At 44.9% G+C, this 15,353-nt stretch overlaps 1 long non-coding RNA gene across 1 annotated transcript; it reads right to left on the bottom strand.

The window, feature by feature from the left end:
- Positions 1 to 8,341: 8,341 nt before the first annotated feature.
- LOC133407818 (uncharacterized) lies at positions 8,342 to 10,532 on the bottom strand. Its single transcript, XR_009769215.1, has 3 exons — positions 8,969 to 10,532; positions 8,731 to 8,840; positions 8,342 to 8,586 (listed from the first exon to the last, which is right to left on the bottom strand). It is a non-coding gene; the product is annotated as an uncharacterized LOC133407818 (long non-coding RNA).
- Positions 10,533 to 15,353: the final 4,821 nt, after the last annotated feature.

The raw sequence follows: 15,353 nt of genomic DNA, 5'->3' as shown, positions 1-15,353 counted from the left end.
TTTCTTCAGGTTTCTGATTGGCTCAAATGTTTTTTGTTGGTTATGGCGCAACCTGTGGTTTTGGCAGACGCTTGTCAGCCTGTCAGTCTTTTTTACCTTAGGGATGCAGAATTGAATGTGTGGGTGCTTTTGTTTTTGTGTGTTTTATGAATGTGTGTTTAGTATGTCTATGTTTTCTGTGTGCATTTCAGTGTTTTGTGTGTGTTTCCTCACATGCGTGTATGTTTTGTGTGTCTATGTGTTTGTGTGTGTGTGTGTGTGCGCGCATGTTTTGTGTATATTTGCTTGTTTAGATGTGTGTCTTTTCTGTGTGTGTTTTGTTTGTGCATGGTTTGCATGTGTGTACGTGTGTGTTTTTTGTATGCCTTCTGTGTGTGTGTGTTTAGAGTGCGTTTATGTGCATCTGTGTTTTTTGTGTGTTTGTTGTATGTGTTTAACGTGTGTGTGATCGTGTGCATGTTTTGTGTGTGTGTTTAGTGTGTGCGTGTTTGTTTGTGTGTCTGTTGGTTGTGTGTGTTTGTCTGTTTTGTGCGCACGTTTGTGTGTGCGCGTGCGAGATCGTATCCAATCGCCTTTGACAGCTTAGCCCCGCGACGTTAGCTCGTCGTAGCCTGAGTGTGTGTGTGTCCGTTGGACATTTGTTTGTTTATTCATGAAAGTCAAGGACAAACATGTTTATGTGCGCGACTCGAGAACCTGAACACACTCTCGAACATTAGTTTGCCGTTAGCGCCAACGCAGAACGTATCAATGCTGCTAACGATAACACAGCTTGCATAGCTTAGGCTAGGAGGCGACGACTTCAGCGACACTTTCCGACAAGCACGTCGACTCTTGTTCATGTCCGTCGAGAAGGGACTTCGGGAGATTTACTGCTTGCGTCACCACGCTAGGTGGATACATGTTAGTATCTGGTGTCTTACAATATAAATGATATGATAGCCGATAGCAAAAAGAACTGAAATGTGGTTTAAGACAATGACTTAGAATAGTGGCTAGTAAAGTTAGCACGCGGGAGCACACGCTACGTGGGAAGAAAACTGAAGTGAGCAGGGAACGCATCCGTGTGGAATACAATGTGATTTCAATCACTCATCTAATTAGTGATGATTCATTAATTTATGAACTCCGATTTTATTGGCTGTTGGCACTGAATGCAAATAAGACATCCTAACAACAGTAGTTAGCATGGTGGCTTGTAAAGTGAGCACGTGGGCGCACAGGCTATGTAGGAAAACAAAGTGGGAAGGGAACACAGCCCTGAGGTACACCACGTGACTTCAGTCACTCATCAACATGACCATCAGTAAACTCCGTTTTGATTGGATGCTGATGCAGAATACAAGCTTGACATCACAACGTGACACGATGGCGCATGTTGACGTTATAGCACGACATCGCGAATGACATCATCGCACACGCCTACAAATCTCGTTTACCCGGCCGGCTGTCACATGACAGCTGACGTCAACGTACCCTGACGTACTAGTGAGTGCGACAGCTTACCACTTTGAATGAATAACAAAAGTATAGAAAAACAAAATATATTATAAACATCAGAAAATAACTAATCAAATACAATCAAATATATATAAAGGGAAAATGTTCATTGTTTCAAAAATAAATGACAAACATAAAATGTTAAAATGCAAAATCAACATAGAATCAAATGAAAAAATACATATGAAATAAAATGAAAATAATGAAAACTAAAATGAGTAATTAAAAGAAAAAGAAAAACACAATAAGTACAATAAAATAATCAAATACAATAGTTTTTTTGTAAATATTTAAATATATTAAAAATAAAAATAGAATAAAATATACAGTAAATGCAATAGATCATATTAAATAAGGAGATGGGGGGAAAACCCAAGAATTAAAAACTAAAATAAGTAAAATAAACATAAGAAGCTGGCATGGTGGACGACTGGTTAGCACATCTGCCTCACAGTTCTGAGGACCGAGGTTCAAATCCCAGCCCCGCCTGTGTGGAGTTTAAATGTTCTCCCCGGGCCTACGTGGGTTTTCTCCGGGCACTCCGGTTTCCTCCCACATCCCAAAAACAAGCATGCTAGGTTGATTGAAGACTCTAAATTGCCCGTAGGTGCGAATGTGAGTGCCAATGGTTGTTTGTTTCTATGTGCCCTGCGATGGGCTGGCGACCGGTTGAGGGTGTGACCCGCCCCCCGCCCGAAGATAGCTGGGATGTGCTCCGGCACGTCCGCGACCCGCGTGACGAGAAGCGATAAAAGGAAATGGATGGATGGATAAACATAAGAAAAACAACAAAGACAAATACAGAACACAATAAAGATAACTAATAAAATATTTGAATGAATAATGAATAAATCAAAACAATAAAAAATAAAATACAGTACACTAAAAATCATAGATGAAATGAAAAACTAAAATAAATGAATAAAATAGTAAAAGTAGAAAATACATGTCAAAATAACTAATACAATACAAAAATACAATAACATATTTTGTTCCAATTTAAACAGGTAAAAAAGTCATTGCAAATCTTGAAAAAATGAAAAAGATTGCACACACCAAGATGATGCAGCGCTCGCAAGCAGCTGCTGTCGGCTACAATTAACGCTCGAACGCTCACACGTACACTAATCCAACTCCAGTTTCTGACGTTACTCCGTAGGCCCCGCCCCTTAAAGGGACACAGCCAACACACAAAAGACTACAGTACATACAGTAATTACACTTAACTTATAAAAACAGTTTGATCATATATGCAGTGTGACATTATTTGAAGACATCATTTGATGACATCAGACGCCAGGCCATATAAGGAGCCGCTTGATCACGTGACATCATGAATAATGACGCGAGGTGAGATTAAGGGCGCTGCGCATGAATGATTGACGCGGGGCTGAAGCGGACCTCCGGTGGCGCCACGAGCCGCCTGTTCGATCCCCGCGTCCCCGTCGTGCGTCCGCTCCTCATTCATAATCGGATTTGCGTTTATATTCACAAGTCGGCGCGTAAAAGCCATGTGGAGGAGGAGGAGAAGAAGAACAGCACACGTCAACTTTATTGCTCTTCTCTCAACTTTATATGTTGGCAGCACAGCGCAGTTGATGAACCATGTATTTCCACCATTATATACATGCATATATATATATATATAACATTTATGACCTTTCATGTCTGCTATACTAGCTACACATTTAAACATTCTGTAAAGTGCGATAATATATAAAGTATGTCTTTATATATACTTTCATTATAATTTTATGGAGCGTACACAGTAAAAAAAGCAAAAAGCCTTTCAACGGAAACTGCAGCAGTGCAATAAAATACCATTTTAAAAAAACAAAATAAAACTAAATATAAATGTGAATAAACCAAAATACAATACAAAACACCTAATACAACACAAAATATTGTTCTTCAAATTTAAATAGATTTTTAAAAAAAATACCTATACCAATTTAAAAATAATAAAGTAATTTAAAATAACAAATAAAGCAAAGAAAATGAAATAGAGTTAAATAGAGAAACATCAATAGATAAAATAAAACAAAGTAAAAGAAAAAAAATGATAGAATAGATCAATAATATGCAGAATATCTCTGCACCAGACATATTGGTGTGTTCTTCCTCAAAATATGAAGCACTTCCTTTTTCACGCCCGCCACTTCCTGTACGACTGCGGCGTTGCAGATGTTGGGAGGAGGAATTGGGAACGGCGACTCGTGAACGGGATGCATTTGGAATATGGAATCACATACGGCGCTCGCCCCCCTTGGAGGACGTCAAGCTTTTACTGCTGATTGCAACCCCCGCCCCCGCCGTGAGCCCACTTTGCTTCTCGCGTTTATGACGACCACGTGACCGCCTCCCGCCGTCCATCACCTTTTTCTCAAACGGCGGCGGCGGGACGTTTTCAAGGTGAACCTCCTCGTTTGCCCCACCCCACCCACCCACACCCACACACTTGTTTTGCCCCCCCCCTCCCCCCCCGAGGTACCAGCGGCGTGTGGACGTCCACAAATCAATGCGAGAGTCTCCGCAATGCGACGCGTGTACAAACCGCAGCAGCGCCTTCGTCTTCTTCCATTTCAACTTTAACCCTTTGAACGCCACCCAATTCCTGCTGGCGGCCATCTTGAGCCCATTCGCGTCACTGACGGAGTCGTGTGTCTCGATGCGGCTGTGTCCGTTTCGTTGATGTCGTTGCCAAGGAAATGTTCTGGCTGGCGATATGCGCCCGTGTCGCTGTTTTGGATGTTTAAACTTGGGACTACCGAGGGAGTCGTGTGCTTTTTGATGTTTCAAAACACGTTACCAAGGGAATTGTGCGTCTCGTATATGCACCTGTTCCTCTGGCTTTTATCTTTAAATGATCGATCTAGATGTCTTTGATGCCTTTTTAAATAAACAACAACATAATGTAGATAAAATAAGACAAAATAAAAAAAATTAAAACTTAAAATAAGATCAAATAAATGGCATTATGAGTGCATGGAATAAAACCAATTGAAATACAGTAACAAATGAACATCTAAAATAAAAATGGTATATACAACCCCAATTCCAATGAAGTTCCAAATTATAGTATCACCAGTATTTACTTTTATTCCACCCCTATAAAGTCAGTGCAATATTGTCACATCGCGATCGTAGCTTCAAACTAAAGCATGACACTGAAGCTGTTAAGAAGAACCCTGCAAAGTTCCCAAAGCACAAATGCAAGTATCCGCACCCCCGCGAAGATGATGCCCTTAACCCTCTTATGAGATCAAGGAGCGGGTATCAGGCACACTACCGCAGCCCATAACACCTTGCTTAGCCACACCCCCAAGCGAGTTCAGCAGTGATAAACATTAAGCCATAAGTGCGAACTTGACTTCGTTCAAGCTAAGTGGGCCGGTAAAACGCGTGCCAGCCACCGCGGTTATACGAGACGCCCGAGCTGACGGAAGCTGTGGTTAAGACACAAAAGTAATTAAGGCTAAACCTCTTCAAGGCGGTCATACGCATCCGAAGATATGATGGCCTACTTACGAAAGTGGCTTTCATATTTCTGAGCGCACGAAAGCTACGGAACAAACTGGGATTAGATACCCCGCTATGCATAGCCGTAAACATTGATAACAACTTACTTACATATCCGCCCGGGAACTACAAGCATCAACTTGAAACCCAAAGGACTTGGCGGTGCTTTCGACCCACTTTGAGGAGCCTGTTCTAGAACTGATCACCCCCGTTAAACCTCGCCCTCCCTTGTTGTTCCCGCCTATATACCGCCGTCGTCAGCTTACCCTATGAAGGTCTTATAGTGAGCACAACTGGTACGACAACCTTAAACGTCAGGTCGAGGTGTAGCAGAAGGGAGGGGAAGTAACGGGCTGCATTCGTCGTCTGGCGAACAACGAACCATGTATTGAAAAGATGAATCGAAAGGAGGATTTAGCAGTAAAAAGGAAATAGAGTGTCCTTTTGAAACTGACCCTGAAGCCGCGCGCACACCGCCCGTCACTCTCCCCTAATTAAACCTTACAATAACTAAGACAATAACCCATGAAAGGGGAGGCAAGTCGTAACAGGGTAAGTGTGCTAAGAAGGTTCAAGCAGCGCTCCATGCAACTTGGACTGTCCTGATACCTCAAAACTAGCCCTCAACCGTAAAGCAATATAAAACTATAGATAACCCCTTAAAGACTACAGACAACTAAACAAACCATTCCCCCCCCCAAGTCCCAAGTACGGGACACAGAAAAGGAGCCAGGAGCTATAGAACAAGTACCGCAAGGGAAAGATGAAAGAGAAATGAAATAGCTCATTCAAGTGAATAAAAGCAGAGATTGAACCTCGTACCTTTTGCATCATGACTTAGCAAGTAAACATCAAGCAAAGAGCGCTTAAGTTTGAACACCGCAAATCAAGTGAGCCATTCCCAGTCAAATGTCACCATGAAGCTTTCGAACGTGCAAGAGTGAATAGTCCCATTCAGGAATGTTTTAGTTTACCTTCAAAAATCTCTCAACAGGAAATATTTTCCGATTTCTGTTGTCCTCCATGGAAGCAGACTGAATATCTTTGTGTTTCATCCAAATAACACATTTGCAAACATCTGCTTTTACCGTGGAAAAGAATGACCAACATTTTTTGCCGATTTTCTGACGGATCTTACGAACTAAACCACTAACTGAATCATTCAATTTATGTTTGTGCATTTTCTGCACTAACAATTTCAATAAAGTGAGGGAAACGAAGTCTGTGATGTATTTGAACATTCAATCGGAGTAATTCTTTTGGGATGCGAATTTGGTTTTACAGTGAACTTCAACTAGAATATCAATAAACAACATTCACTCTTACTCCTTGCTACTATGTTAGCACCTGAGCAAGCTGTTATCGTGGTCACACGATCTCAAATCTCGTCGGCACAAACTCTTTCTACCTTCACACATACACTGTTTCTAGCGAACATGTTTGTGTGCCTAAACCTTTTCTCCTTCCAACGTGGTAGCGTTTCTCTCCTTTCACCGCCTAACTTTTAGCTCCTACTCAAAAGCTGTGCTGATCTCATATCCAGTGATGCAACGCCGCCATCTACTGGTGTCTGCTTAACATAACAGTAGTTTCCAAACCTGAATTTCATAGACAAGCCGTCACAGACCCTCTTCCACGCCTACCCGTCGAAAAACGTGAGTGGCAGTAAACGTTTGGATTCCAGTTGACAAACATAACGTCCACGGCAGTCATTGGGTTCCAACAGTTCACTGTGGTGACAAGAGTTGAGTAAAAGAGTTGAGCCTGGTAACGAAGTGACGCTTGCTGATCCGAAAACGATGAACAAGATGCCTCGCGGATCAATTTCCATTTGCAGAGCTGCGCGCCCGCCTCGGACACACGACACACACGCGCGCGCAATCAATGGGCCTGCAGAAGTTTGGAACAAGTAAATTGGAACAATAAATTTGCCAGTCGGCTGAGCAATAAACTAGCGTCGGCTGTGACGCCGGCACGTGACGAACAACCGAAGAACCTGACCGCCACCAGGTTGATGACGAAGAAAAGGACCAAGACGTTATTGATCGCAGAGGAGGCTCGCACAAGCGTGACTACTTTTCAATCTCATCTCCTGAACGAATGACGGATTCTGCTGCCGGCATCACGGCATCCCTTCATTTCTTAAAGCACGCTTCACTGACCGACCGACCGACCGGATGAAGACTCATTCAAACACCTCTTAGACATTCACCTCAGTCCTCGTGAACCGTTCAGGTGGGACGTGTCCTGCTACGAAGTCACAATATGACATCACGCTATTGTGTTACAGTACAATATCACACACAATGTTACGCTACTGGTACAGTTTTACGCTGCGATGTTATGCCAAGATGTCATGCTGCGATGTTACACTAAGATTTCACGCTACAGTGTTATGGTACACTGTTAAGCTGCAGCGGTACGCTGCGGTGTTCAATTACGATGTTACGGTGTTCCGCTGCGGTGTTGTGCTATGTTGTTACGCTGCAATGTTACACTGTGTTGTTACGTAACCGTTACACTACGATGTTAAAATGTGATATTAACCTGCGATGTTACGCTACAATCTTACCATGCCATGTTATGCTATGATGTCAGGCTACGATGTAAAGATGCGATGTTACACTATGAGGTTAAGATGCGATGTTCAGTTGCCATGCTATGCTACAATGTCAGGCTATGATATTGCGCTACCTTGTCACGCTACGTTGTCACGCTACGATGTTACACGACGTTATTTTGCTACGCTGTTACAGTCGGATACTGTGATAAAATGACATCATGCTATGTTTTTATGCTATGATGTCACTTTATGATTTCGCACATGATGCAAAATTCAAACGTGTCTGAACCGCTGAATACAATCCCTATGCTAGCGATGGGATGATGTTACCTCGAGGAGCGTATCGACACACTACACACACCGTGTCGGCACTGTATTGACACTGTGTTGGTCACTCAATAGTGACCCCTGCGGTAGTTCTAAAATCATTGCAGGTAAACAACATGAACGTAAGATGGAAAAGCTTAAATGCTGCAAACCCAACATCAGCCTGTAAAATAATATTTCATCGCTCGTCCTTTACTTCAAATATGATCTCATCACTGTGTAATTTCATTGACTCCATTTGTTGTTTGTGAGAAGAGTTTAACATTTGCTTAAAACCTTGTGTAAATTCTAAAATGAGTTGGTATGTAAAATATAGCAAATTTGTAATATAATTCAGAGTTAACATTTTTAACTTATGTATGGAATTTTGTTCACTTAAGGGTTCAATCCTATGAAATAAAAGACTAAAAACGGATTCATTTGTGCCTTTTTATTGAGGAACAAAACAAAGTGTCTTTGCTCCAAGGTGATTTCTCCTCTTAGACACCGCGGTGTTCTCCTGCCTTGGAAAAAACTCTTTGACCGGGTCCAGATGAAGACGGTGAGCATAAAAGTTGAAGTGCGACTTGATGCGCTTCAGGAGCTCCCAGAATCCTCATTTTCAACAACGCTGAGCGGCCGACGGTCTTTGATGATCATGTCGACCGCAGCCTCGTCCACTGCTTGCTCGTTCGGAACTGCGAGCCAAAAGGAAATAATTTTGTTCAAAGCTTATTAAAGGACTGTCATTTTTACAAACGATATTCAATTCGACACAAAGCCTTTTGTGTCTAATAAACTATTTCTGAAAATTCTATTTTTGGGTGAGAATTTCAACATACCTGGGCTACTCACGCGAGTATCTGCCAATTCTTCATCGCCATGCCGAGCTCGACGATGCCTCAGCATCGATCCAGTGCTCTTATTGATCGAAGATGGCTCTGAGCTGACACTTCACCTCCAATAAAATCAAAAGTTAATTTATCTGAAAACAATTCCAACCTCTTACCAGAAAAGAGTACAAACATATTTAATGAAAAGACTAACAGTAAACAATGCCCAAAGGAGAAAAAGATTGACCTTATTTGGTGTGAAAAGATCCAAATGATTCCAGACTGGGGAAACGTTCTTGGACTGATTCATGAAGTCAGTGGTTCAAGGTGAGTGGCAGGCAAAAATCCCCAAATCCCAAAAATCCAACAGCAACAGCAAAACTCCGTCCGACAAATCCGCAACACCTCGACACAGTTTGTTTCCTCATAAACACAATTTGGCGCGGCACATCCGAACGACACACTTCCTGTATCGGTCACATGATTTTTTTTTTTCTTAAAGCAATACACGCACCAATACGGTATTTCACTCCTGTGCGCGCGGCACAGTGCTGACGCATCAGTGTTGTTCGTCCCATCGCTACCATAAACTGTGCAATACTACTACGCAGACCACAACTCTGTTATTTATGTTCTTGCATTACTATTGATCTCCTTTAAAATATTTGATTCTTTATTTTTCATATTCAACATCCATGTCTGCAGTGGAGAAGGAGCCGTAGTGACGATAAAAGGCAGGCTATTCTCTACAATGTTGCGGTATGAAGTCGTACTGCATTTATTGACAAAAAGGAAGGAAAGCAAACGTGTGTTGGAGTCAGTGGCGACTCAGGCAGGCGGAAGCCGCAATGTGCGCCGCGTTGGGCCGAGGGGACGGATGGCTGGGCTGAAGCGGCGGCGGCGATGGAAGCGGCGAGCTGCCAGCGTCACGCCGCGGCCGCACCGACACCGCCGCCGCTTTATTTCGATTCAACTAAAGCAATTGTGACAGGTTACATGGCGAGAGGCTTTGTGTGCGCCGCTCAACGCCCTTTATTGACCGCACAGGCATGTGCGCACGTGCGTGACCTCTGCTGGTAGATTAAGGTCAGCGCCAGCACATGACAAATGTTTCGCCGTAAACTTAATAGGCGCCCGCGGACGGACGGCGTGAGGCTGCAGATGGAGCTCGTTTTTCAACAGCGGTGACTCGACCCTGAACGCCGTCGTCGTCCGGTCCCCAACACCAACCTGACCCTTGGACCCTAAAAACACAGAAACAGGCCTAAAACCAAGCAGCCCACCCCCCAAACACATGCATGCTGAGAATTTTGAATTAGGGATGAGTTAAGACTTGTCCCGGTTTGAACGAGTGGAAAATGTGAAAATGTGAATGTTGGGCTTTTTTCCTTTTAACAGCTGTGTCCAAGTCAACTCTACAGCGTTTGTTTTTGGAAGGTACACGTTGGCCGTGAACTCGGCGTTTCTGGAGGCTTGAGCGTTCGACGAGGACACGGCGAAGGCATTTCGCGTCCGCAGGAGACAAATAGCGAGCAGAGCGCGTCCGCATTCGGGTGCATCGCCCCCGCTTAAGCGGCCCGACGAGCGACGTCGGTTCCGCTTTGGCGCCGCGTCCGTTCGGGGCCCTGTGCCCGCCGCTGCGTCCTGGCTTCTGTCCTCGCTAACCTGCAATCGCACACGCCTCGCTGCCTTCGTCTTCTCGTAGGACTGACCGGGAGGGACGGCCTCCAAACAAATCTCCAATTGTTTTTACTGAAAAATCGGATTCATGTTTTTTTAATGTATTCCCAGTAGTCTCCCTCGCTTGTAGGAAAAGCAAATGACAATGCGAAAACAAAAGTTGTATTTTTTTGTTTTGTTCTTCTGGGATTTGCTTCCTTTCTCCTCCTGATTCAACTATTTTTTTCTGTCAATTCTCTCTCTCCTTATATATACACAATATCGATACATATAGACACTCTATATACAGGTACATCTACATGCACACTGTTTACAAATTATTTTTTGTCGATCCTGCTGGCACTCATTCTCCTTTTTCCCATCATCACAGCTAACACGTTACACGTGTCGGCCATGTTGTCATGCGCTCATCGGCGGAGTAGCGCCGACGTGCTCCCAGGCGATGACCTTTTCAAGCCGTCAATCAAAGTGACACAGGGCAGATTGTCGAGCCCACGTGCTTTTTGATTGGCGGGCCTCCTTCCAGCCTGCGGTCGCCGTGGCGACCGTCGTCCCTTCCGCCCGTCCGGTCCGTCGGCGCTGTCGCTCAAAGACACAGGAAGTGACCGGGAGTTAACGGAGGCAGGGGGAGTGAGGAGGGTTACCACGGCGACCGGAGACGGCGAGGGTTTCTGCTTTTGGGGCCGAACTACTTCCTATCCGCAGGGGGGGAAAGAAGAGGGAGAAGAAGAGGAGGAGGAAACGCAGTCAGGCTGAGTGATGACCGAGCCGACGAGCAGATGAACATCTCTGAGGGACGCGCCGACACTCCATCAATCATACGCCGCAAATCTTCAACATCCATCAGCATCTTCAGCAGCCGTCTCGCTGATGGGATGCGTGACGGTGGGGGGAGAAAGAGGGCGAGAAGGAGGACAAAGAGAGAGAAGGGGAGAGTGAGTGTGGAGGGAAGAGGGAGAAAGAGAGTGGGTGAGAAAGAGGGCGGAGTGAGAGGAAGAATGAGGGGAAGGGAAAAGAGGGAAAAGGTGAGATGCAGAGATGGGGAGGAGAAAGAGTGAGAGAAGGGAATGGGAGGAAAGAAGGGTTGAGAGAGAGAGAGAGGGGGGGGGGAGGAGCCAAAGACGGAGAGGAGGAGAAGACTGGGAAAGAGATAAAATGACAGAGAGAGGGAGACAACTAGAGCAAGGAAAGAAGCGGGAGGAGTGAGACAGATAGAGAGAGAGAGGGAGTGAGATACAGAGAGAGAAGGGGAGAGATGAGATAGAGGGAAAGAGGGAGGGGAAGAAGGTGGGGAGTGCGAGAGAGAGAGAGAGAGAACTTGAACTACTCTTCAGTTTTCATTATGGATGTTTTAAAACTAGCAGTTTAAAAATTTCGTAAACATTTTTTTGTTAAAAGTTGAGATTGGACAAAATGAAAATATGAATTGCGCTATTTTGTGTTTTTGTTTTGTTGCCACATCGCCAAGCCCTAATAGAGGGACAGAGAGCAAGAAGGGAATGGAAAGAGAGAGAGAGAGAGAGAGAGAGAGAGAGAGAGAGAGAGGGCCGCTCAGCCCGTATCATTGATGGAACTGCAGCACGCGCACGTCAATTAGGCAAGTCCAGCCAGAACCTGCCGAAGGCAAAGCGTACAGCGGTCGGTCGAGCTTGCGGGAGGAACGAGGGAGAAGTCCTTTCTTCGCTCCACTGCTACCTTGACTTCGGCCTGATACACTCGAGATTTTTCAAACCCCACACATGAAGATGAACAACAAAATGAGGCATTTAACCGTTTTGGCCGTTTAAGTTACATGAACACACGAACGACAAGAATTGACGTCCTTTTTACTGCAATAATTCAGCATCGCATGGCGCAACGCAATCTGGGAACTGCGTGGCTTCACGTGATTTTTTTATGGCCACTGCATTTTTCACAGATGAACACGGAAACGACCATAAATAAAACAAGCATGTCTTCGGGCGTGGTTACACATGTAATGATTTCTCAACTCTTAAAAGAATTTGTTTTAATCCGTGACAGAGAAGATAAAAAACATCTTTGGTCGCATTGCGTGTGGTGTGCTCCGCTAATCTCAACACACGACACCGCGCGCACATTAAGAATGTGTTCCACCGCCAATCTCAAAACACGCGTGTCAAACGGGCAATATATTCACTGCACCACAACCCATGTCAAATTCCACAAAAAAAAAAAAAACTTTATGTAATGCTGCCCCCTGTTGGTGTGGAGGACTGAAAGTGCACTTTTGTTGAATGTTTACCTTCCCATCACGGTCATGTGACTAGACAACATGAATTCGTGCGTGTGCTCCGGCACGGGTCATGATACGCACATTTATGTGCATACTAGTTTATTGACTTCACACACACACTGAGTCACGTTCTCGAACACACATATACAAGCGCAGTAACCACACACGCACATGCACACACACGCACACGCAAAGATACAAGATAAATATTGGATGCACATATCAACGCACACAGAACATTCTAAATACTGTACGTACATTTAGACATAGACACGTACACACAAATGTTTGGGTCGTGTGTGCATCCGTGTGTTGGTTGAGTGGATGTGTGTGCGTGTGCGCGCGCGTGCCCAGGCTGCAGCGTAAAGCTTTCATGAATATTTCAAGGGTTGCTTTTATGACGTTTGGATTTTATTAGGCAGCAAACGCAGCCTGCTGTAGCACACAATGATGATCTAAAAATGTGAATTATGACCATGTTAAAACGAATAATAATAATAATTTTTCAAATGTAGGCAGAAAGAGAAGAGGAAAGCACAGAGCCTAGAACTGAGTATGGGGACTTTGAGTGTTGGGTCTATGACAGGAAAAGCTTGGGAGTTGGTTGACATGATGATAAGGAGAACGGTTGATATATTGTGTGTCAAGGAGAGCAGGTGGAAAGACATTAAGGCAAATTATTTGACCATGGTCAAGATGGGAAGAGAAATGGAGTCGGGGTTATTTTAAAGGAAGCGTTAGCTCAGAGGTCTTGGAGGTGAAAGGAGCGTCAGATCGAGTGATGAGGCTGAAACTTGAAATTGAGGGTGTTATGTATAATGTGATGAGTGGCTATGCCCCACAGGTACGATGGGACCTAGAGGTGAAAGAGGAATTCTGGAAGGAGCTGGACGAAGTAGTTCTGAGGATCCCAGACAGAGAGAGAGTCGTCATTGGTGCAGATTGTAATGGACATGTTGGTGAAGGAAACGGGGGTGATGAAGAAGTGATGGGTAAGTACGGCATCCGGGAAAGGAACTTGGAGGGAAAGCTGGTGGTAGACTTTCCTAAAAGGATGCAAATGGCTGTAGTGAACACTTTTTTCCAGAAGAGGCACGAACATAGGGTGACCTACAAGAGTGGAGGTAGAAGCACGCAGGTGGATTACATCTTGTGAAGACGATGTCATCTGAGGGAGATTACCGATTGTAAGGTAGTGGTAGTGGAGAGTGTGGCGAGACAGCAAAGAAGATGACTCTGGTGGTGGGGAGGAAGATTAGGAAGACAAAGGCAGAGCAGAGAACCATGTGGTGGAAGCTGAGGCGGGACGAGTGTTGTGCGGCTTTTCGGGAAGAGGTGAGACGGGCTCTCGGTGGACGGGAGGAGCTTCCGGAAGATTGGACCGCTGCAGCCGAGGTGATCAGAGAGACATGCAGGAGAGTACTTGGTGTATCTTCTGGCAGGAAAGGAGAGAAGGAGACTTGGTGGTGGAACCCCACAGTACAGGAAATCATACAAGGAAAGAGGTTAGCTAAGAAGAAGTGGGACACCGAGAGGACCGAGGAGAGGTGAAATGAATACATTGAGATGCGACATAAGGCAAAGGTAGAGGTGGCAAAGGCTAAACAAGAGGCATATGAGGACATGTATGCCAGGTTGGACACTAAAGAAGGAGAAAAGGATCTCTACAGGCTGGCCAGACAGAGGGAGAGAGACGGGAAGGATGTGCAGCAGGTTAGGGTGATTAAGAACAGAGATGGTAATGTGTTGACTGGTGCTAGCAGTGTGCTAGCTAGATGGAAAGAATACTTTGAGGAGTTGATGAATGAGGAACATGAGAGAGAAGGAAGAGTAGAAGAGGCAAGTGTGGTGGACCAGGAAGTGGCAATGATTAGTAAGTGGGAAGTTAGAAAGGCATGAAAGAGGATGAAAAATGGAAAGGCGGTTGGTCCTGATGACATTCCTGTGGAGGTATGGAAGCATCGAGGAGAGGTGGCTGTGGAGTTTCTGACCAGCTGGTTCAACAGAATTCGAGCAGGTGAGAAGATGCCTGAGGTATGGAGGAAAAGTGCTGGTGCCCATTTTTAAGAACAAGGTACAATATTATAGTTCCATGCCTAGAAAGAGTACCACAGATGCATTATTTGCCTTGAGGATGTTGATGGAAAAGTACAGAGAAGGTCAGAAGGAACTACATTGTGTCTTTGTGGATATAGAGAAAGCCTATGAGAGTACCCAGCGAGGAACTGTGGCACTGCATGCGGAAGTCTGGAGTGGCAGAGAAGTATGTGAGAAGAATACCGGACATGCACGAGGGCAGCGGAACAGCGGCGAGGTGCGACAGACGAATTTAAGGTGGACGTGGGACTGCATCAGGGATCAGCCCTGAGCCCCTTCCTGTTTGCAGTGGTGAGGTTAGACTGGAATCCCCGTGGACCATGATGTTTGCAGATGACATTGTGATTTGCAGTAAAGGCAGGGAGCAGGTGGTGGAACCGTTAGAAAGATGGAGGCATGCACTGGAAAGCAGAGGAATGAAGATTAGCCGAAGAATACATGTGTGAGAGGAATGAGAGGAGGAAGAGTGAGGCTACAGGGACAAGAGATAGCAAGGGTGGAGGACTTGAAATACTTGCGGTCAACCGTCCAGAGCAATGGTGAGTGAGGTCAGGAAGTGAAGAAACGGGTCCAAGCAGGTTGGAACGGGTGGAGGACGTTG

Source organism: Phycodurus eques, chromosome 9 (assembly GCF_024500275.1).
Source record: "Phycodurus eques isolate BA_2022a chromosome 9, UOR_Pequ_1.1, whole genome shotgun sequence".
Classification (NCBI taxonomy): domain Eukaryota; kingdom Metazoa; phylum Chordata; class Actinopteri; order Syngnathiformes; family Syngnathidae; genus Phycodurus; species Phycodurus eques.
Note: the sequence above shows the minus strand (reverse complement) of the source record. Positions and strands in the feature narration are given on the sequence as shown.